Consider the following 23,833-nt stretch of genomic DNA (forward strand, 5'->3'; position numbering starts at 1 on the left):
AGTTCTAGGGGACTGATGACCATAGATGTTAAGTCCCATAGTGTTCAGAGCCATTTGAACCGTTTTTTAGAAATGCAAAACACTGAACCATTAACGGGAAATGTAAACGAATCTTTCAGTCGGATACGCGAGGAATGGTACGGTGTAGATACAGGGTGTTTCAAAAATGACCGGTATATTTGAAACGGCAATAAAAACTAAACGAGCAGCGATAGAAATACACCGTTTGTTGCAATATGTTTGGGACAACAGTACATTTTCAGGCGGACAAACTTTCGAAATTCCAGTAGTTACAATTTTCAACAAGAGATGGCGCTGCAAGTGATGTGAAAGATATAGAAGACAACGCAGTCTGTGGGTGCGCCACTCTGTACGTCGTCTTTCTGCTGTAAGCGTGTGCTGTTCACAACGTGCAAGTGTGCTGTAGACAACATGGTTTATTCCTTAGAACAGAGGATTTTTCTGGTGTTGGAATTCCACCGCCTAGAACACAGTGTTGTTGCAACAAGCCGAAGTTTTCAACGGAGGTTTAATGTAACCAAAGGACCGAAAAGCGATACAATAAAGGATCTGTTTGAAAAATTTCAACGGACTGGGAACGTGACGGACGAACGTGCTGGAAAGGTAGGGCGACCCCGTACGGCAACCACAGAGGGCAACGCGCAGCTAGTGCAGCAGGTGATCCGACAGCGGCCTCGGGTTTCCGTTCGCCGTGTTGCAGATGCGGTCCAAATGACGCCAACGTCCACGTATCGTCTCATGCGCCAGAGTTTACACCTCTATCCATACAAAATTCAAACACGGCAACCCCTCAGCGCCGCTACCATTGCTGAAAGAGAGACATTCGCTAACGATATAGTGCACAGGATTGATGACGGCGATATGCATGTGGGCAGCATTTGGTTTACTGACGAAGCTTATTTTTACCTGGACGACTTCGTCAATAAACAGAACTGGCGTATATGGGGAACCGAAAAGCCCCATGTTGCAGTCCCATCGTCCCTGCATCCTCAAAAAGTACTGGTCTGGGCCGCCATTTCTTCCAAAGGAATCGTTGGCCCATTTTTCAGATCCGAAACGATTACTGCATCACGCTATCTGGAAATTCTTCGTGAATTTGTGGCGGTACAAACTGCCTTAGACGACACTGCGAATACCTCGTGGTTTATGCAAGATAGTGCCCGGGCACATCGCACGGCCGACGTCTTTAATTTCCTGAATGAATATTTCGATGATCGTGTGATTGCTTTGGGCTATCCTAAACATACAGGAGGCGGCGTGGATTGGCCTCCCTATTCGCCAGACATGAACCCCTGTGACTTCTTTCTGTGGGGACACTTGAAAGACCAGGTGTACCGCCAGAATCCAGAATTGAACAGCTGAAGCAGTACATCTCATCTGCATGTGAAGCCATTCCGCCAGACACGTTGTCAAAGGTTTCGGGTAATTTCATTGAGAGACTACGCCATATTATTGCTACGCATGGTGGATATGTGGAAAATATCGTACTATAGAGTTTCCCAGACCGCAGCGCCATCTGTTGTTGAAAATTGTAACTACTGCAATTTCGAAAGTTTGTCTGCCTGAAAATGTACTGTTGTCCCAAGCATATTGCAACAAACGGTGTATTTCTATCGCTGGTCGTTTAGTTTTTATTGCTGTTTCAAATATACCGGTCATTTTTGAAACACCCTGTAACTGCACACCAATGCATAGATACGATACTAAATGGGGCGTACATACGTCTTCTGAAGACCAAAATGTGGTCGAACGAGAACAAGAGAACATGACACAGTTTAAAGGAACGGGTAATGTTGTGAAAACACAAACGCCGTATGGTGAAAGAGAATAATTTGACGATGAGCACTTTTTGACAGTCAGAAAATTCCAAAATTACAAAGAAAGCGGGAACGGCTTACATCCACGCTCATTTATAAATCAGTTTTAGATCGGTTTACCAGAGCACTGGCCACTTAGCCATAAACTTGACTTCATTTGTGGGCGTATGGACAGCGCAATAGCGGAAACCGTGGAGCACCTGTAAACTGTCCATCATACGAGCAATTTAAATCCGCTTTCTTGGAGCGATACTGGTCCACAGAAACACAAAATAGAATAAAGTATCAGTTATTACAGAAAGAGTTGTTCGTAAATTCAGGAGAAAAGAAATCAGTTCGATTTTTCGAAGAAATGACAAAGAAGAATCAGTGTTTAGATAGGAATGCTAAGGGAACTTGAATTCATTTTCAGTGAAGATGAGGCGAAGAAACAACGTATAGTGAGAGAAAACAATAATAGGGGGAATAACAGCAACCGATCAGGCTTTAATAATAATTACAATGGCAATAATAACGTAAGAAAAGGTAGTCGTTAAGAAAGGAGTGGTTATAGCCCATGGGATAACAATAATAACTATGGTTTTGGAAACGCACAGAGGGCAAATAACAATTATGGTTTTGGTGGACCGTGGAATTACAATGGTGGATTTGGTCCTAGAAACTACGGTGGTAACTATGATCCGAGATATAATCTCCGTGGAAACGAAGCCGGAAAGTTTAGAGGTTTTCAGCAACAAAACCCAAGTTATTCAGGTGGAAATGGAATGGACAGGACACAGAAAGGTCGAGAGAATAAAGATTCAGCAGGACAAAATACGCGAAATGGAAGGGCAGAGGTGGTCGAGCTGAGACCACCATACCCAGGTAAAAGACAAAATTGACTAGATGAACGGTAGGAAGACCAGTAACAAGTGATTCTATGGAATGATGAAGTTAATTGTATAATAAAACATGTAAATAGACTTAGTTTTGATAAGCAAGATTTTGAAGTGGGTTTAGCTGGATATCGAATACAGACACCAGCATGCTGTAATTGAACTGACTTCGACTTACGATGACGAGTGACACCAGTTATTAACGGTGAAAATAGACAGAGTACAAAAACTGATGAAGATTAAATTGTCAAAAATGTAGCCTAGTTATACGAAACGGAGAGATAAATTGTATGCCAAGAGGGTAATATACCACTGGCAAAACCAGTAGTGGTACCGAAGTTATAAGTGAAGTCCCAGCAGTACATAAAGTAAAACATCGACATTTTGTAAAATTAGCTCTGAGCAATTTGAAAGCTGTTGCGTTGAAGAGAAAAAACCGAGCGGACAGACCGGCAAACACATGAGTGCACTAAAGGCACTAGTAAAAATCCACCATCTCTCTAGCAAGAAAAAACACCAGAACCATAAATTCTTTTCTATTTACAAAGGCCCCATTGAAGTAAGTAAAGTAGTCCATGATAATGCAGTCGAATTGATTAATCCAAAAACAGGGAAATCGTTAGGTTTGCACCATCTGAGTCATTTAAGAGTAAATAAAGGTTAAACAAAAGAAAAAACAGTAACTCCACATGAGAAGTTTGTTTTATTAAATGTCAGAAGTCAAAGAGTATGATAGATAGCAAAACGCACCCAGATAAAACTTTTAACTTGTACTTATCTCAGTTCATCATCATCATCATCATCATCATCATTTAAGACTGATTATGCCTTTCAGCGTTCAGTCTGGAGCATAGCCCCCCTTATACAGTTCCTCCATGATTCCCTATTCAGTGCTAACATTGGTGCCTCTTCTGATGTTAAACCTATTACTTCAAAATCATTCTTAACCGAATCCAGGCACCTTCTCCTCGGTCTGCCCCGACTCCTCCTACCCTCTACTGCTGAATCCATGAGTCTCTTGGGTAACCTTGCTTCTCCCATCCGTGTAACATGACCCCACCATCTAAGCCTGTTCGCCCGGACTGCTATATCTATAGAGTTCATTCCCAGTTTTTCTTTGATTTCCTCATTGTGGACACCCTCCTGCCATTGTTCCCATCTACTAGTACCTGCAATCATCCTAGCTACTTTCATATCCGTAACCTCAACCTTGTTGATAAGGTAACCTGAATCCACCCAGCTTTCGCTCCCATACAACAAAGTTGGTCGAAAGATTGAACGGTGCACAGATAACTTAGTCTTGGTACTGACTTCCTTCTTGCAGAAGAGAGTAGATCGTAGCTGAGCGCTCACTGCATTAGCTTTGCTACACCTCGCTTCCAGTTCTTTCACTATGTTGCCATCCTGTGAGAATATGCATCCTAAGTACTTGAAACCGTCCACCTGTTCTAACTTTGTTCCTCCTATTTGGCACTCAATCCGTTTATATTTCTTTCCCACTGACATTACTTTCGTTTTGGCGATGATAATCTTCATACCATAGTCCTTACATTTCTGATCTAGCTCTGAAATATTACTTTGGAAACTTTCAATCGAATCTGCCATCACAACTAAGTCATCCGCATATGCAAGACTGCTTATTTTGTGTTCACATATCTTAATCTCACCCAGCCAGTCTATTGTTTTCAACATATGACCCATAAATAATATGAACAACAGTGGAGACAGGTTGCAGCCTTGTCTTACCCCTGAAACTACTCTGAACCATGAACTCAATTTAGCGTCAACTCTAACTGCTGCCTGACTATCCATGTAAAGACCTTTAATTGCTTGCAAAAGTTTGCCTCCTATTCCATAATCTTGCAGAATAGACAATAACTTCCTCCTAGGAACCCGGTCATATGCCTTTTCTAGATCTATAAAGCATAGATACAATTCCCTGTTCCACTCATAACACTTCTCCATTATTTGCCGTAAGCTAAAGATCTGATCCTGACAACCTCTAAGAGGCCTAAACCCACACTGATTTTCATCCAATTGGTCCTCAACTAATACTCGCACTTTCCTTTCAACAATACCTGCGAAGATTTTACCCACAACACTGATTAAATAGATACCTCTGTAGTTGTTACAATCTTTTCTGTTTCCATGTTTAAAGATTGGTGTGATTACTGCTTTTGTCCAGTCTGATGGAAGCTGTCCCGACTCCCAGGCCATTTCAGTTATCCTGTGTAGCCATTTAAGACCTGACATTCCACTGTATTTCATGAGTTCCGATTTAATTTCATCCACCCCAGCCGCTTTATTGCACTGCAATCTATTGACCATTTTTTCCACTTCCTCAAATGTGATCCTATTTCCATCATCATTCCTATCCCATTCTACCTCGAAATCTGAAACATTACTGACAGAATTTTCACCTACATTGAGCAACTCTTCAAAATATTTCCTCCATCTGCCCAAGGCATCCACAGGATTCACCAGCAATTTTCCTGACCTGTCCAAAATACTTGTTATTTCCTTCTTACCTCCCTTTCGAAGACTGCTAATTACACTCCAGAATGGTTTTCCAGCAGCTTGACCCAAAGTCTCCAACCTGTTTCCAAAGTCTTCCCACGATTTCTTCTTGGATGCTGCAATTATCTGTTTGGCTTTGTTTCTTTCTTCAACATAACTTTCTCTGTCTACCTGGATTCTGGTATGTAGCCATTTTTGATACGCCTTCTTTTTCCTTTTACAGGCTGCCTTGACTGTATCATTCCACCAAGCTGTTTGCTTCATCCTACTTTTACACACTACTGTTCCAAGACATTGTTTAGCCACTTCTAGTACTGTGTCCCTGTACCTTGTCCATTCCTTTTCCAATGACTGTAACTGACTACATTCAACTAACTGGTACCTTTCTGAGATCGCTGTTATGTACTTGTGCCTGATTTCCTTATCCTGAAGTTTCTCCACTCTTATCCTCCTACATATGGACCTGACCTCCTGCACTTTCGGCCTCACAATCCCAATTTCACTGCAGATTAAATAATGATCAGTGTCATCAAAGAATCCCCTGAATACACGTGTGTCCCTCACAGCCTTCCTGAATTCCTGATCTGTTATTATATAGTCAATGACAGATCTGGTTCCCCTGCCTTCCCAAGTATACTGGTGAATGTTCTTATGTTTAAAAAAGGAGTTTGTGATTACTAAGCCCATACTGGCACAGAAATCCAAGAGTTGTTTCCCGTTCCTGTTGGCCTCCATATCCTCTCCAAATTTACCCATAACCTTTTCATACCCTTCTGTTCGATTTCCAATCCTGGCGTTAAAATCACCCATGAGCAGAACACTGTCCTTGTCCTTTACTCTAACAACTACATCACTGAGTGCCTCATAAAAACTATCCATCTTATCTTGATCTGTCCCTTCACAATGCGAATATACTGACACAATCCTAATTTTCTTGCTAGACACTGTCAAATCTATCCACATCAGTCGTTCGTTTACATACCTTATTGCAACTACACTGGGTTTCATTTCTTTCCTGATGTAAAGCCCTACACCCCATTGTGCTATTCCTGCTTTGGCTCCTGACAGGTAGACCTTGTATTCTCCCACTTCCTCTTCTTTCTCACCCCTTACCCGAATGTCACTAATAGCTAAAACGTCCAGCTCCATCTTACTTGCAGCCTCTGCCAGCTCTACCTTCTTCCCAGAGTAGCCCCCATTGATATTAATAGCTCCCCATCTTATTACCATTTGTTTGCCAAGTCGTATCTTAGGAGTCCCTGGTTTGTCAGTTAGAGGTGGGACTCCGTCACCTCCAAAGGTCCGAGGCATTTTGCTCTGATTGTTGCCAGCATCATATTTAAAGTACCGGGGAAGCAGGTTGCTAGCCTTACTTGCCCCGAGTCCCATTGAGTTTTACCCCTGACGGCTGAGGGACTAACCGGTGGATTTGGTAGTCTTTGCCGTATGAGCACAAAGGTGACCACGACTCAGAATATGTCCGAGATGCCCAGCCTTATTCCAAAGTAACTGGTATCCCGACTGTCGGGACCACTTACTTGGCCACTCATACGTTGCCCGTGGTTCATGAACTAGGACATGACTACAGGAACCCACACCATGAACCAGTTATCTCAGTTAACTAAATAAAATAAATTTCGTAGGAAGTTAGAAGAATGATGATGACGAAAAGATAAGAAAGTAAGAACTAAAGTAACTCATCTATAAAGTAAATGTATTCTGGGAAAGGAGAAAATAGAGGTCAGCATGTAGATAATTTGTCGAAATAGTAGTAGATTCTCTCTTAAAGACGTAGTGTGAAGGAGGAGGAAGTTGATTTTTGTAGACGAAAGGAAGTGAAGAACTAGGAAGGAAATAGATAATTAGGTGAGAAGGAGACAGGCATTTTTAATTTGTTCCGTCGAGGATGGTGAACAAATAATTGAGGAGATATTCTGGGGGAATATGTAAAGCATATATGATTTGTGGAAAGTACCACAATCTGATATTGAACAAGAGATATAAGAGGTCGTTAGGAGGTAATAATTAGGAAACATAATTGAAGTATTCAGTTAAGCAAGAAACATGTTATTTCGTGGAAGGAGGTAAACAGTGGGAAGAAAAACTAACCCAGATAAGATTTCAAAAAAATGGCTCTGAGCACTATGGGACTTAACGGCTATGGTCATCAGTCCCCTAGAACTTAGAACTACTTAAACCTAACTAACCTAAGGACATCACACACATCTATGCCCGAGGCAGGATTCGAACCTGCGATCGTAGCAGTCGCGCGGCTCTGGACTGAGCGCATAAGATTTCAATAAAGAAGAGTATGATGAGGGAAGAAAGGAATATAAGTTTACTATCGAGAAAAAAGGAGAAAGGGATAAGTACAACTGAGAAAAAGTAATTTTAAGCTTTAAAAACAACGCAAAAGAACAACAGAGAACATTTTTTGAAGGGGAAATATCAATAAAGCAGAGGTAAGGTGTATTTTGAAGTTCTGTTACAGCTAAGCACAAAAAGAAGACATTACAGAGAAAAAGACTCTGGAGTCGGAGTCAAGGTGCGAAGGTTTCAAAATAACCTAATATACTTGTAGCTAGAAAACTAAAAAATAAGAAAAATTTGAAAGTCACTTACTAACCGTCATCACCATCAATTTCACTGTTACTGTACATCGTGATGAAGATGAGGAGGAAACCATGACCTTTATATTAAGAAAAGAAAATGGGGAAAGAATATATATATTTTCATTCCTTACCCATTTTATTTTCTTAATAACTTCTCTTAGAAAAACTGTTTTGGATAGAGTAATAATACTTTTTGTAAAGTCATAAAATAAGTTTAATGTTTGTGAAGTTTTAGCATAATTTAAGAGGGAAACATTGTATTAGATGTAAAGTCATAAAAATGTTTAATACTTGTGAAGTTGATAGCGTAACGTAAGGGAGTAAGGGTTAGAATAATATAAGAGAAATAGCTGTGGTAACTGAAAATCGGTAAGGATGTAAGGAAAGTAAGATTATCACATCAGAGACAAACTCTGTATTAGATATGAAGTCAGCAGACGAGGTGCGGCATCACTGCGGCCAGATCGACGACAATACTGGGGAGAGCGGTTAGGCGTGAGAGGGAGGGACACCGAGTGTGAGTGCCTGGCACGTCAGCTACGAGGTGACGGAAGAAGAGGCCTCGGTGGAAGCAACGTTCCTAGGGGGTAACTCCTCTGTGGAGAAGCTTGGAGAGCTACAACGCATCCTGAATACAATTAACATGTACCATAAGGTGAGCTTTATTCACATGAAAGCCACACACAAGCGTTATTACAATGGTTTTGCGAAAGTGTTTGATACGTGGCACTTTTATCACGAACTATACAAAGCAGCCTATGAAGAGATAATGGATTCACCACAGGAAGAAGAAGAAACTGTAACTCAGTGTGCACAATAGCGGAAACATCAGAAATTCGACAACTGCGAAACAATCCCTGAACACTCTTGGGACGGAAAAAACAACGTTGGAAGGCTGTTTAACGTATCTAGATGAACAACCGATTACATTGAAGAACAGACCACAATTGCAAAGAAGTTGCCATAAGAGCGGATTAAACGAGAACGAGGTTAAAAATGTCTTCAATCCTAACTCCCGATCCAGAGAAGAGCGATGATACAAGTGAAAAGACAGCAAGATGCACCAAGAACAGAAGATGCAACGCAGAAGATTTGGAAGAAGGAAGAGCCTGGACCAGAAGAGATCAAGAAACCTTTTTCAAATCCCTTCCCATACAAAATCATTATTGCATTTAACTACCAACGAGAATCCAATTTAACTGATCTAGCGATATAAACATCCGATATTCTTTATGGCAAATTGCAATACCTTCAGATGTCATATCGAAAAATGGGAGATAACTACAAGTATGGAAACCTACAGACGAATGAACCAGCATTAAAAATACGACAAATGATGAAGAGAACTTTTATGCTGCCAAAAGTAAATCTCGAATATAACGCACCATGGGCATATGCATCACGGAACAAAGGCTACCACCCTTTCACGACACGCTCAGCCCTTCAACAACCTTTCTCTCTGCCGACTATCATTCCATGCTCAGCGAAGATACGACGAGGCACACAGCCGATCGTCATTCCACGTGCGACGGAGACACGTCGAAACACATGCAGAAAAAGTGACAATGTCAACGAACCGTGTTAAAGATGTAGGAAAAGAACTGTCTCACAGACTACTATCCGAACACAAAGGACACAATTAAACTTTGTTTGTTTAAAAAAATTAGAAAGCTTTTGTGTGTTAGCACTACATTTTATAAACGATAGTTTTTTTATCTTGACATATAAATAATATTTCCTTGAATTTTATATTTTTTCAATGTGTTTAAGATACGAAAACCTAATATTAACAGTTGTGAAGGGTTAAGATTCTAGTGTAATGTGTTCATTAAAATATATAGGATATATAAATATGAAGGGGCTTGGCTATTCCATGACGTAAATTTTGTAAAGTAATTGGTAGGATTAGAAATTTAATATGTTTGTGAAAGTCAAATTTGAAAAAATTTGTAAAGTTATAATGCATAGAGTTGAGATTTTGGGGGAATATAAATATATTCATGTAAGGGATTATGCCTGTAAATTCATTGGAATGGTTGAGTTATAGATCACAAAGCTTTATTATAAGTAATTAAAGTGCTTAAATTATAGCTGACATGGAAGCTAAAAAAATTATTATAGAAGGAGAAGACAATGTCAAATGAAAGTTTCCTCAACTTCAATTCATATCCATCATCATTTAACATAAATTAAACAAGCAAGAAACAGATCAGTCTCAAAGTAGAAAAACTATAGGGATGATACAAATTTATACATTTTCTGAAATTGCTTGAATTTAAAATTACAATTAAAATGTAGACACCACAAAAGGAGACGTTACACATGGATATCAAATTTGAATACGAAAAGATATCAGTTGGACTACCTCCTGATACAAAAAAGATTTAGGAACTGTTTGAGGAATGCCAGAGATTATTCAAACCACAACCTAGTAGTGGGAGACATACAAGTGAAGTTGAAAAAATATGGCAAGGTGAAGCAAAAGAAAGACTAAACAGAGAAAAACTCAAAGAGGTAGGAAAGGCATCAGATCTGGAAAACAAACTAATGGAAAAATGGGAAAGAGGCAGTGCTGATGGAAGTGTTAATGACAAATGGATAAAAATGAGGGAAGGACTCATGGACTCTGCCAAAGAAGTACTAGGAATTAGAGTATCCCAAAGTACCAGGAAAGAATGGATAACAGAAAACATGTTGAAAAAGATGGAAGAGTGGAGAAAGTGGAAAAATGTAGAAACTGAATAAGGCAAAAAGAGTAACAGGAAACTAAATAATGAATTAAGAACAGAAACTGAAGAAGCAAGGGAAAAATGAGTGAAACAGAAATGCGACGAAATAGAGAAAATGGAGAAAGAGGGGAAAATATGAAATGATGTGTAGAGTGGCTAGTGAGATAGTTTTTGAACGTAAAAGAAAGAGGAAATAGAAATAGCGGATAGTACTCTAACAAGAACCACAGGAGGTTTTTAACAGATGGCAAGAATATATTGAATGTCTGTATAGGGGGGATGAAATACAAAGTGACATTAATGTTGAAGAGGAACAAAATGTGCCGGAAGATGGAAAGGGATTCACCATCTTGGAAGCAGAAGTAGAAAAGGGGCTGAAGGAGATGAAGAATAGGAAGGCATGTGGAATTGACGATTTTCCAGCAGAAGTGTTGAAGAGTCTGGGAAATAAGGCAAGAAAAGAAATAGTGTACCTTTGTAATGAGCTATATGACAAAGGGGAATGGCCTGAGGACTTCCTTGCAACAGTTACTATGCCAATAGAGAAAAAAAACACTAAAAATATGTGAAGAGCATAGGGCCACCAGTCTAATTTCTTATGCAGCTAAAGTGTTGCTCAGAGTGTTGAACAGAAGGCTATATGGCAAGCTGGATAGAGGGATTGCAGAGGAGCAGTTCGGATTTAGAAGAGGAAGAGGAACAAGAAATGCTATTGGCCTGCTAAGAAAGGAAAAATGTATGGAAAAAGGTAGAGAAATCTTTGCTGTTTTTGTAGATTTAGAAAAGGCTTTTGAAGAGTTCACTGGAATAAGCTGATGGATATTTTGAAGAAAGAAGAGAGACGACTGATACAGAATCTATATTTACACCAGAAAATAAGGATAAGGATTGGAAATGGAATGTCAGAAGGAAGCAGCATTGGACGAGGTGTTAGACAAGGTTGTTGCCTTTCCCCACTGTTGTTTAACGCATACCTTGAAGAGATTATTGCGAAAGGCTTAGTTTGGAAAAGAGGTTTATGTATTGGTGGAAACAGAATAGAATTATAAGATTTGTTGATGACATGGTATTAGTGGCAGTAAGTGAGCGGACAGTGAATAACATGCTGAAAGATCTGAATTAAGCTTGTATGGAATATGGGATACAAATAAACACAGCAAAAAAAATGGTTCAAATGGCTCTGAGCACTATGGGACTCAACATCTTAGGTCATAAGTCCCCTAGAACTTAGAACTACTTAAACCTAACTAACCTAAGGACATCACACACACCCATGCCCGAGGCAGGATTCGAACCTGCGACCGTAGCAGTCCCGCGGTTCCGGACTGCAGCGCGAGAACCGCTAGACCACCGCGGCCGGCTAAACACAGCAAAAACAGAGAGTATGGTCATCAGTACAAGACGCAGACCGTCCAATATTAAAATACGACAATCTACCATTAGCCAAGTAAGTGCATTTAAATATCTTGGAATCACAGTAACTGAAGACTTGAGGGTGAAAACTCGAATTGCCATAGCGAAGAAGGCGTTCAACAGAAAGAGGAGACTCTTATGTGGCAAATTAGATAAAGGTCTAAGGAAAAGGCTTTGCAAATTTTTTTCTGGAGTGTAGCAGTATATGGGGTAAAACATGGACACTGAGACGAGAGGACGATAAAAGGTTAGAAGGATTTGAGATGTGAATGTGGAGGAGAATAGAGGGAATAAGCTAGATGGAAAGAGTGAGTAATGAAAGAGTATTGGAAAGAGGTGGTGAGAGAAGATGTCTGCTGAAGGGTGTATGAGAAAGGAAAATGAACTGGTTGGGACATTCATTGAGAGGGGAGTGGTTACTAGCAGATGCTTTGGAGACGACTGAGAGGAAGAAGGATGTACAAGGTGATAGACGACATAAAGGGGAGTGGAAATTATGCAGACCTGAAGAGCGGACAGCTTGGAGAATTACCATGTGAAAACCAGCCTTTCGGCAGAATACTAATGATGATGAAGAGAGCTGTATCAAGACCAGCTAACATCAATGTCCTAACGCATTCGTATACAATTATGCCTACTGTTGATCTGGATGGTAAATTGGCTGGAAACTTACTATGTTGCGAGAAGTTGAAGGTGCTCTGTCCCCTACGATTCTTTCTCGTGTGCTTGATCTTGCAAGGACAGTAGCGAATATTATCGTCGCAACAAATAAAAGTGGGAAAATTGGCGTGGGAGAAACACAGCTACGGTATGAGCACCACTGTTGGCCAACAGCTGGTAAAATAACTTGCTTTTGCTCAATTCCCGGTTTGCGTACAAAAATCACACTCCTTTAACTATCCCACCTGAAAAGTGTATGGCACTGTAATTCCTACTACCTGGAACCACTGGACACATTCGGGTTATGGACGTTTTTTCTCTCGTGCCTATAAAGCATACTACCTCACTATCTGTAGCTATGCCGTAAAGGATAGCCAGTTTCACGATAAGCTCCACGACAGACTTTCGGATTCGGTAGCATGCTCTCACATTCTATCAGTTCTCATGACTCCGTCACACCGACATGAATCTATATGCATTCTTTGAGAGCGGATGCCTAGCTGAAAGTCCTGCGCGGTTCGTGACTCCGGAGGAGTCCGCGCTCGAGATTGATGGTGGTGCCCACTGTTATCGCTGAGACGTGTCATTTTCCATCGGGTGTTCGTGGTACGAATTAATGATAAGCTTTAAACATTTCTATAATGTCGACGATGTCCCTTTTGTGAAGTATAATACTTAAATCCCATAACAGGTTGATCTCTGCACCTCCCGGACACTTTCTGTTGCCTTCCACATGCACATGTTGAGTCATTAGCAGCTGATACTTTCCCTGTCATAGTTGTTAACACTTTTAAATGGGCCTCACTGAAGACTGAACTTGCGACCTCGCAGTCCTTCCTCCTTCCTTTACAGTGTTTTCGCAGATACTCCATCTCCGCCTCTGTGGAGAGATGGGGATGAAATAACAATGCGGGAACAAAAAATAAATTTCCAGCTCAATGCACGACACAGTCTGAGATTTTAATTTCTTGCAACAGCGCCTTGTTAGTAGACTGAAGACGTAATTCCGAACAGAGCTCTGCCTGCTACCGGGTCCCTCGTAACAGTATGTCGGTCTTCTTACTGCTCCTCGCCATTTATAAAGAAGTAACATGACGCACCGAGCCGGACAGGAATGTCCCAACAACAGGAAAACTGCAGCGAAACGCGGGGACTGACGGCTGAGCTCAGCGTAAACAAGACGTAATGCTTCTGCGAGTAAGTAGGCAAAAAGGTCCAGTATTGTTTAATTATATTAGTGGCAAGCAATCACTGAAAACAGTCGAAACGGTAAAACGTCTAGAAGTTTATGTTCTGAACAGTTTAAGGTGGAGTGATATCGTAAGTCAGGCGGTGGGAAGAACAGATGGACTCAAACTGGCCGGAAGAATTAGAAGCAGGTGGCAGTATCTGAGGCAGCTGAATCTGGTCTCCACCTCTGGCACTATTTTGATCTGTATGTCTGTGACAGTGGTAATTCTCCTAAAGGATAATATGTAAAATTAAAAATCAAAAGTTTTGTACATTCTTTGTCAAAAAACTGTACGGACACACTCTGGAAATTTAATATTGCTGTGTTCGGAATCAAGTACAGTGGCTGCATAGCAACAGTGGTGAGTGAATGAGATCGGTACTTCGCCGCCACCTGGCGAAGGCCACGCCAGTCACACTTAAAAACGTCTACAGGAGCATTCATGCAAAGCATCGTGCAATCATCTAAAGTAAAATTAAATCTTTAAATACTCTCTCAAATGATGTAAAATCATACTAATTTTACGTATTTCTGAGTTTCAGCGCATGATCCGCTTATTACCTTCCGCAAAAATCCACTTTTTAAGGAGTTTCAAAACACGAAATAATAGTCTGAAACTAGTAATTTTGGTTCTGTTTATGTAAAAACATATTGTACAGTTTTTTTACGATGTACGCTGATACCCCTTCTCCTTTAATGTTGTTAAAACTGATTTTAGTACTAAAATCATGATAGATTAACTAGATTTTAGAAGTAATTTACGATGATGAAATTATACCACTATGTTCATTAGAAGTACCTTATAGCAGGATACACTACTGGCCATTAAAATTGGTACACCAATACGAAATGAAGGTGATAAACCGGTATTCATTGGACAAATATATTATACTAGAACTGACAGGTGATTACACTTTCACGCAATTTGGGTGCATAGATCCTGAGAAATCAGTACCCAGAACAACCACCTTTGCCGGCCGTTGTGGCCGAGCGGTTCTAGGCGCTTCAGTTTTGAACCCCGCTGCTGCAACGGTCGCAGGTTCGAATCCTGCCTTGGGCATGGATGTGTGTGATGTCCTTAGGTTAGTTAGGTTTAAGTAGTTCTAAGTCTAGGGGACTGATGACCTCAGCTGTTAAGTCTCATAGTGCTTGGAGCCATTTGAATTTTGAACCAACCACCTCTGGCCGTAATAACGGCCTTGATACGCCTAGGCATTGAGTCAAACAGAACTTGGATGGCGTGTACAGGTACAGCTGCCCATGCAGCTTCAACACGATACCACAGTTCATCAAGAGTAGTGACTGGCGTATTGTGACGAGTCAGTTGCTCGGCCACCATTGACCAGACGTTTTCAATTGGTGAGAGATCTGGAGAATGTGCTGGCCACGGCAGCAGGCGAACATTTTCTGTATCCAGAAAGGCCCGTACAGGACCTGCAACATGCGGTCGTGAATTATCCTGCTGAAATGTAGAGTTTCGCAGGGATCGAATGAAGGGTAGAGGCACGGGTCGTAACACATCTGAATTGTAACGTCCACTGTTCAAAGCGCCGTCAATGAAAAGTGACCGAGACGTGTAACCAATGGCACCCCATACCATCACGCCGGGTGATACGCCAGTATGGCGATGACGAATACACGCTTCCAATGTGCATTCACCGCCATGTCGCCAAACACGGATGCGACCATCATGACGCTGTAAACAGAACCTGGATTCATCCGAAAAAATGACGTTTTGACGTGCACCCAGGTTTGTCGTTGAGAACACCATCGAAGGCGCTCCTGTATGTGATGCAGGGTCAAGGGTAACCGCAGCCATGGTCTCCGAGCTGATAGTCCATGCTGCTGCAAACGTCGTCGAACTGTTCATGCAGATGGTTGTTGTCTTGCAAACGTCCCCATCTGTTAGGGATCGCAGGCCGGGGTGGCCGAGTGGTTCTAGGCGCTACAGTCTGGAACCGCGCGACCGCTACGGTCGCAGGTTCGAACCCTGCCTCAGGCATGGATGTGTGTGTTGTCCTTAGGTTAGTTAGGTTTAAGTTGTTCTAAGTTGTAGGGAACTGATGACCTTAGAAGTTAAGTCCCGTAGTGCTAAGAGCCATTTGAACCATTTTTTTGTTAGGGATCGAGACGTGGCTGCACGATCTGTTACAGCCATGCGGATAAGATGCCTGTCATCTCGACTGCTAGTGATACGAGGCGTTGGGATCCAGCTCGGCGTAAGGACATTTTTCCAACACTTTGTAGTGCCCGTTCCTCCACGTCATCTTCTCTAAATAAGGACGACAACTCGGAAACTCATTTTGACAAGACGGTTGCAGGTGAGGCAATAACTGAAATTTGGAAGTTGTTGCATTCCGTCCAAAATGGCAACTTATTACAAGAAAGATCCAGGTAATAGCACTTAAGAAATCACCACAGACCATTCCCAAGATCATAATCTTGGTGGTGGAATTTGTAAATATTTGTAAAAAAAATGGTTCAAATGGCTCTGAGCACTATGGGACTCAACATCTTAGGTCATAAGTCCCCTAGAACTTAGAACTACTTAAACCTAACTAACCTAAGGACATCACACACACCCATGCCCGAGGCAGGATTCGAACCTGCGACCGTAGCGGTCCCGCGGTTCCGGACTGCAGCGCCAGAACCGCACGGCCACCGCGGCCGGCAAATATTTGTAAATATAGTCAATTTTTAGACTGTGGATCGACGAAATACCAGAGACCTGAATATTTGTATAAGGATCGCCAATAGCATGAGGAAGAAGAAAGAGGAAGTCCAGGACTTCCTTGCCACCCACAACGTCGACCTGCTGTTGGCAACAAAAACTGGTCTGCGCCCCAGCGATCCATTCCGACCTCGAAATGTGACAGGACGGGCAGGCTGAACGGGAGAGGCGACGGTCCTGTGATATTTTTCAAGTCACTCAGAGAGAAGAGAGTTTGTCCCGATCGTATCATTTGGAAATGACAATTGTCGCTATCTAGACTAAAGTCGAACGAGTAATTCTCGTGGCTGCATACCTCAGCCCGAAAACTCTGATGCATTCTCAGGACTTCCACACTATTTTCAGGTATGACAAGGTTCACCTCGAAGGGTATATTTACGCCAAGCACTCGCTGTGGCACTCGAGATGAGCAAATCCGAAGGGACAGCAGTTGCTGGACCTGGGCAGTGACCCGGCTATCACCTCCGGCCCCGACGTTCTGTCCAGTCCCCAACAACATGCGACATGGCGTGCTGGGCGTCGTCATAACTAAAGGCATCGGATGCGACCCGTACGGAAGTCAGTTTGAGCTCCGACCACGGTCCGGTCGTCGGGAAAATTCAGGGAGCCCTTCAGTAACACACACTGTGGAAACGGCGAGAAACCAATTTGGAGCAATTTAGACGGTATCTTAACAACATCCAACCCACGAGGGATGTTCGTACCAGGTTCAAAAAAATGGTTCAAATGGCTCTGAGCACTATGGGACTTAACATCTATGGTCATCAGTCCCCTAGAACTTAGAACTACTTAAACCTAACTAACCTAAGGACAGCACACAACACCCAGCCATCAAGAGGCAGAGAAAATCCCTGACCCCGCCGGGAATCGAACCCGGGAACCCGGGCGTGGGAAGCGAGAACGCTACCGCACGATCTCGAGATGCGGGCGGTTCGTACCAGGGAAGGCGTCGATAGGACGTTGTCATCCACTACTGTCGTACGCAACAGGCTGCTACGCGAACCTCGCTCCCTAGTTGCAAGAGCTCATACAGCAAAACACTGGGTTGTGGAAGCAGTGGCAACAATTCCGCGTTCCGCGAGAAAGGAGACTCCTCCAGAGGATTCGACGACGTCTCGCAAGGCTCCTCCTCGACTGGAGGTACGAGGTGTGGAAAGATAAAATGACGGATAATCTCTTACAGACAAGAGAAAAGTAGCAGCTTGTACGGAGCGTCCGTGGAACTAGGAACTAAACCACCCAACACTTCATTAATGACGAGAGCTGAGGTGACCAACGGCAACCGCGCCAAAGCTGAAGCTCTAACAGCCTTTGCGGATCAAAACAGGCTCAGGCACGAATGCGTGAACCTCCCCGAGAGTGAGCACGAGGCCCCCGCCAGCCAGATGGCTGTTCGACTTTTGCGCGGGGATGTCCGCGAGGAGCCGCGGCTCAACACGCCTAGTTCGACCCCTCATCAGGAAGTTACGTAACGATAAGGCGCCGGGACGACATTACCAACGAATAACTGAAACGAAAGTCTCGTAAAGCCATTGTCCTGTCGACACCGATCTACAACGCTCGTTTCCGTCTTGCTTTATTTTGTAGACCAAACATTTCAACACTACGATGTCGATTCCAGCCGTCTTCCTCGGTACTGGAGCCGCCCGTGACGAGGTCTGGAAGGCAAATCTTTTGCGCAATATTCGAGGAGACACCGCGAGCCTCGGCTGTTCTACGAAGCTGATAACGAGCTTCTTGGATAACAGACGAACGAGAGGGAAAGTGGGTGGCGTAGAGTTCAAATGGTTCAAATGGTTCTGAGCACTACGGCACTTAACATCTGAGGTCGTCAGTCCCCTAGAACTTAGAACTACTTAAACCTGGCCGGCCGCGGTGGTCTAGCGGTTCTAGGCGCTCAGTCCGGAGCCGCGCGGCTGCTACGGGCGCAGGTTCGAATCCTGCCTCGGGCATGGATGTGTGTGATGTCCTTAGGTTAGTTAGGTTTAAGTAGTTCTAAGTTCTAGGGGACTCATGACCACAGATGTTAAGTCCCATGGTGCTCAGAGCCATTTGAACCATTTTTTACTTAAACCTGACTAACCTAAGGACATCACACACATCCGTGCCCTAGGCAGGATTCGAACCTGCGACCGTAGCAGTCTCGCGGTTCCGGACTGAATCGCCTAGAACCGCTCGGCCACCGCGGCCGGCGTGGCGTAGAGTCGGATGTGAAAATAACTACGGCAGGAATACCACAACGTTCCGTACACTCGCCCTTGTTATTCACCATCCAAGTCAATGGCACGCCAACTGTAGCTCACCTACGCTTGGCTCAACCTGCCCAAGAGCTACGACACTAATAGCGGGAGGCCGCAGGCACCAACAAAATAAATCCAACAAAGACTTCAGCAAAAAACGGCAGCAGCATGAGAGTCACCACGTACAGGAGAAACGTACCTTAGACCCCAGCAGTCAAAACTTGGTGCTGACTTTCGACGCAGACTTATTCTTTCATCGACATGTACAGCATCTCCGGCAAAAGGCTTATGGAATTGCCAGGGAGCTGCAGCCGTCGTTCCTTAGCAAGGAAACGACCAACGACAAGGTCAGGCTCTACAGAGCTACTGTCCTCTGAAAAATCCTCTATGCTAGCAAGTCCTGGGGCCTCGTCGGTAAGTCCCGAGTGGACAGTCTACAAGTTATCGAGAATAGAACCTTGAGGTGGATACCTCGCGCCTCACGATACACCCGTATTACCCGTTGCATGAGGAAGTGAATGTCCAGTCGCTAGCAGAAATCATCAAACGAAGTTTTGAACTCTTACACACGAACCTGGACCAACTACGCGTACCAACTTTTCTTGAATATGCTGATTTCTGTAAACAGTTAAGTTTCATTTATCAACATTCCGACTCCTTCTTATCATAAATAATGAGTCAGAACATTTTATTCCACTTCGGCGAGATGGAGTGTCGACTTGAGCACAGAAGATTACGTGCAGTGGGTTTGTGATTAGTTCCTAGCTGTCCCCACAAATAATTTCCGACCAATGCTTGACGCACCAAAAACAAACAATAATTCATGAAGCAGCAACAAAACTTTTAACCCGCCACCCCACAGCTGATTTTATCTTAGGTGGGTGCAAGGAATGGTTTTGTGAGTCTTGAAACACCCCCGTCATCCTTTATTGGGTTTGTGTGATTTACCGAAGCAGTCAAACAGTTAATTATTATGATAATATGAGCGTGTGCTTAATTGATTAAGGCTATCGGTTTTCCTGCTGTGGTTTCGGGGGTATTTCAACCGAGTGCGGCTGTTCTGAGACGGAATAGTTAATGATTGAAAGTTTGTCTATAATTAAAGACCATAAAGGTTTCGATGTACAAACTGATACGTATTTACCACTAACAAAAAAATGGTTCAAATGGCTCTGAGCACTATGGGACTCAACTGCTGTGGTCATCAGTCCCCTAGAACTTAGAACTACTTAAACCTAACTAACCTAAGGACATCACACACACCCATGCCCGAGGCAGGATTCGAACCTGCGACCGCAGTAGCAGCGCGGCTCCGGACTGGAGCGCGTAGAACCGCACGGCCACCGCGGCCGGCTTACCACTAACACACAAATTCTGAAGCAGTTGCTACCTTCGCCTTACACTTTTAATTACGGTTAGGCCTATACCTTTTTATTGGTTGCTCATTTCAAGTACTTCGTCACAAGCAATGATGATGGATAACATTCACAATCCCCACTGCAATCCATGGTTGTTGCTGGCCGACGCGAAACACGTAATTCGGCACTTGCCACTTTCTGTTTCACATCACTCGCGAATCGGTATCGCTGAGTGTCCACCCCACGACGATCAGAGGGACACGCTCATCTGCCACACTCCGGTGAATTTACTCGACCACCAGTCTTGCCCGTCTCTCCAGAACTACTTCTCACTCAACACTCATCTCACTGCCTCCTGCAGCGCTCGGCAATCGACTCCTGTCTGCTATCGATATGGATGTCGGATTCTAGCATCTATTTTTGTGCGATTACGGATCCCTTACCGTCTGTTGTCTCATTTGTGATGATTACGATGATGATTGTGGGTGTAAGGTGCTCAAAATTTCCATTATTAACATCCTTCCTGTAACATTCTCGGAAAGCATAAAATCTTATTGAAAGAATTATTTACTCAAAGCCAAATCGCTTTCACTACATGACATCATTCACCCTCTTACACACTAACGTTGAATTCTGAGTGTGTCTTTGTCTACACATTTAAGTTAAAATATGGTTTCACAAAGCAAATAGACCACTCAGCAAGTGTAATTGGCTAATCACTTAACAAACAGTGAACATATCACCACACTGAGTACATATTGCTCAGTGCCTAGCCTAAGGCAGAAGTTGAGACTTATCGTAACCTCAGCTGGTTCTACATTCGTGGCGCCGTCAGTTGACGTGCACCAGCTGAAGGCCGGGAACCCTTCACGCCTGGCTGTGACTCGTGCGCCAATGTCCTGCGCTGTCTGCCGGTGCGCCAGCATTCTGGTTACGGCGCGATCAGCAGACACAGTGTCAAAGCAGGCGAAACAGAGCGCAACTGCCTCAGAACAGGTATCGGAGCACTTACTCCGACACTGGTCAATGCGGCAACGGCAGCAGCGGACATACCTCGTGCCTCACCGTATTCGGCGGAAGTTCCTCACGGGTAAATTAGTTATTGTGGACATTCCCGACTCTGGGACCACAGATGTTCAGACATTAGTATAAATACGGAAGGTTCTTCAGATCGATTACTGTTTTTCTCTCGAAACATAAAGAGTATTGAGGAATAGCAGCGGGTATTTAACGGGAACGCTTCTTTCTATCCAGTTTCAGAATTTCATAGTGCATTCTTTCAGCCACTTATTCCGTGGTGTATCGATATTTCCACCAAAAGAAACATATGACGACAACCACGTAAAGCCCCGCAGCTCGTGGTCGTGCGGTAGCGTTCTCGCTTCCCACGCCCGGGTTCCCGGGTTCGATTCCCGGCGGGGTCAGGGATTTTCTCGGGCGCTAATGACCTTAGCAGTTTTGCTCCATAAAACCACAACAAAAAAAAACCACGTAAAGTCAATGGCCAGATATCATTCAGGAGTTCACTGACACACTGAAGGCACCACAAGAGCCATATGTGGCTACAGCCTTTTTTTTTTTTTTTGTCAAGACTTCAACACTGAGCTGCTAGCCTTCCGCCGTCCGTCTCTGTTGCTCTGTGTTGTGTGGTTTGACGTGCTGTGCTACGTAGTGTGGTGTGACGTGGTGCGATGTGCTGTTCTGTGCAGCCACGAGGGTGCAGCGGTGACGGTCGCTGTCGCTGCAGGTGGGAACTTCTGCGTGGCATCCCACACAGTGAGACGGCCGGGCGAGGGGAACTTGACCGCCAAAGCGCGCAGACGTACCTGTAACTGTGTCTCGAGATACTGTCCAGACATACGGTCCACATTTACCGGCCGTGTACTTTATTTTCAACTACCTTCGCTTTGCAACAAGTGTATCCATTCGCCTGGAGTGTGGAAAGCGCGACGCAGCGCAGAGTTACAGCACCTTTCTCGGATGCCTACATTGTGGTCCTCCGGGAGCGAATAAAATTATTCGAAAGTATTCCAGCACAAACATCGTGTACGGCGAATTACGAGTATGCAGCTACCGTGGCCTTGTGTGTGACTCCCTGAGTTGAGTATGCATTACGAGTTTCCACACACATCGAGGTAGGTTCGCTATAGAGCTGTGCAGGCCACGTGTTCCTCGAGCCAGCAGACGTCGTGACTCCGCCTGGCAGCTCCGATAGGCCGACGCCGGTCAGCAGAGCCGTCCGTCGCGAACTCCGCCGAAGGCTGCGGCCCAGGCCCAGTCCGCGGTCCCACTGCTCTCTACCAGTCTGGCTGTATATTCTGAATCTCTTATCATCTGCGCAATCATCTTTAATCACGGACCCTGTCGTAAAACCGAGTTTACTTGTGAAACGAGCAGTGATCAAGTGACAACAGCTTTCAGGAAGAATCAAATTTCAACAACATCGAGTAAGGAAGACACTGCTGAATACAAGTAAAGATGAATACAACGACATCAAAATTCAGCTATATATTAACGTGTAAGACGGCAACAGTTTCCCACCATACACGAATAGTTTTGACGATGCGTAATTCATATACATAAGAGTCGAGGGGCACGAAAGGGAAGCAGTGGTTGGGAAGGGATTGAGACAGGGTTGTACCCTCTCTCCGATGTTATTCGATGTGTATATTGAGCAAGCAGTAAAGGAAAGAAAAGAAAAATTCGAAATAGATATTAAAATCCATGGGGAAGAAATTAAAACTTTGAGGTTCGCCGATGACATTGTAATTCTGTCAGAGACAGGAAACGACTTGGAAGAGCAGTTGAACGGAATGGACAGTGTCTTGAAAGGAGGATATAATATGAACATCAAAAAAAGCAAAACGAGGGTAATGGAACGTAGTCGAATTATATCGCGTGATGCTGAGGGAATTAGATTACGAAATGAGACACTTAAAGTAGTAAAGGAGTTTTGCTATTTGAGGAGCAAAATAACTGATCCTGGTCGAAGTAGAGAGGATATAAAGTGTAGATTGGCAATGGCAAGGAAAGCGTTTCTGAAAAACAGAAATTTGTTAACATCGAATATAGACTTAAATGTCAGGAAGTCGTTTCTTAAAGTATTTGTATGGAGTGTAGCCATGTATGGAAGTGAAACATTGACGATAAATAGTTTGGACAACAAAAGAATAGATAGTTTCGAAATGTGTTGCTACAGAAGAATGCTGAAGATTGGATGGGTAGATCACATAACTAATGAGGAGGTATTGAATAGAATTGGGGAGAAGAGAAATTTGTGGCACAACTTCACTAGAAGAAGGGATCGGTTGGTAGGACACGTTCTGAGGCATCAAGGGGTCACCAGTTAAGTATTGGAGGGCAGCGTGGAGGGTAAAAACCGTAGAGGGAGGCCAACAGATGAATACACTAAGCAGATTCAGAAGGATGTAGGCTGCAGTAGATACTGGCAGATGAAGAAGCTTGCACAGGATAGAGTAGTATGGAGGGCTGCATCAAACCAGTCTCAGGACTGAAGACCACAACAAGAACAATTCATATTAAGTTAACACGGGTTCACGGTTTAGGTATTGATCATTGGTCCTCGGCAGCCTCACACGACATCTGTGTAGAGCTGGGTGCTTGGAAGG

This window comes from Schistocerca cancellata, chromosome 3 (assembly GCF_023864275.1).
Source record: "Schistocerca cancellata isolate TAMUIC-IGC-003103 chromosome 3, iqSchCanc2.1, whole genome shotgun sequence".
NCBI classification, from domain to species: domain Eukaryota; kingdom Metazoa; phylum Arthropoda; class Insecta; order Orthoptera; family Acrididae; genus Schistocerca; species Schistocerca cancellata.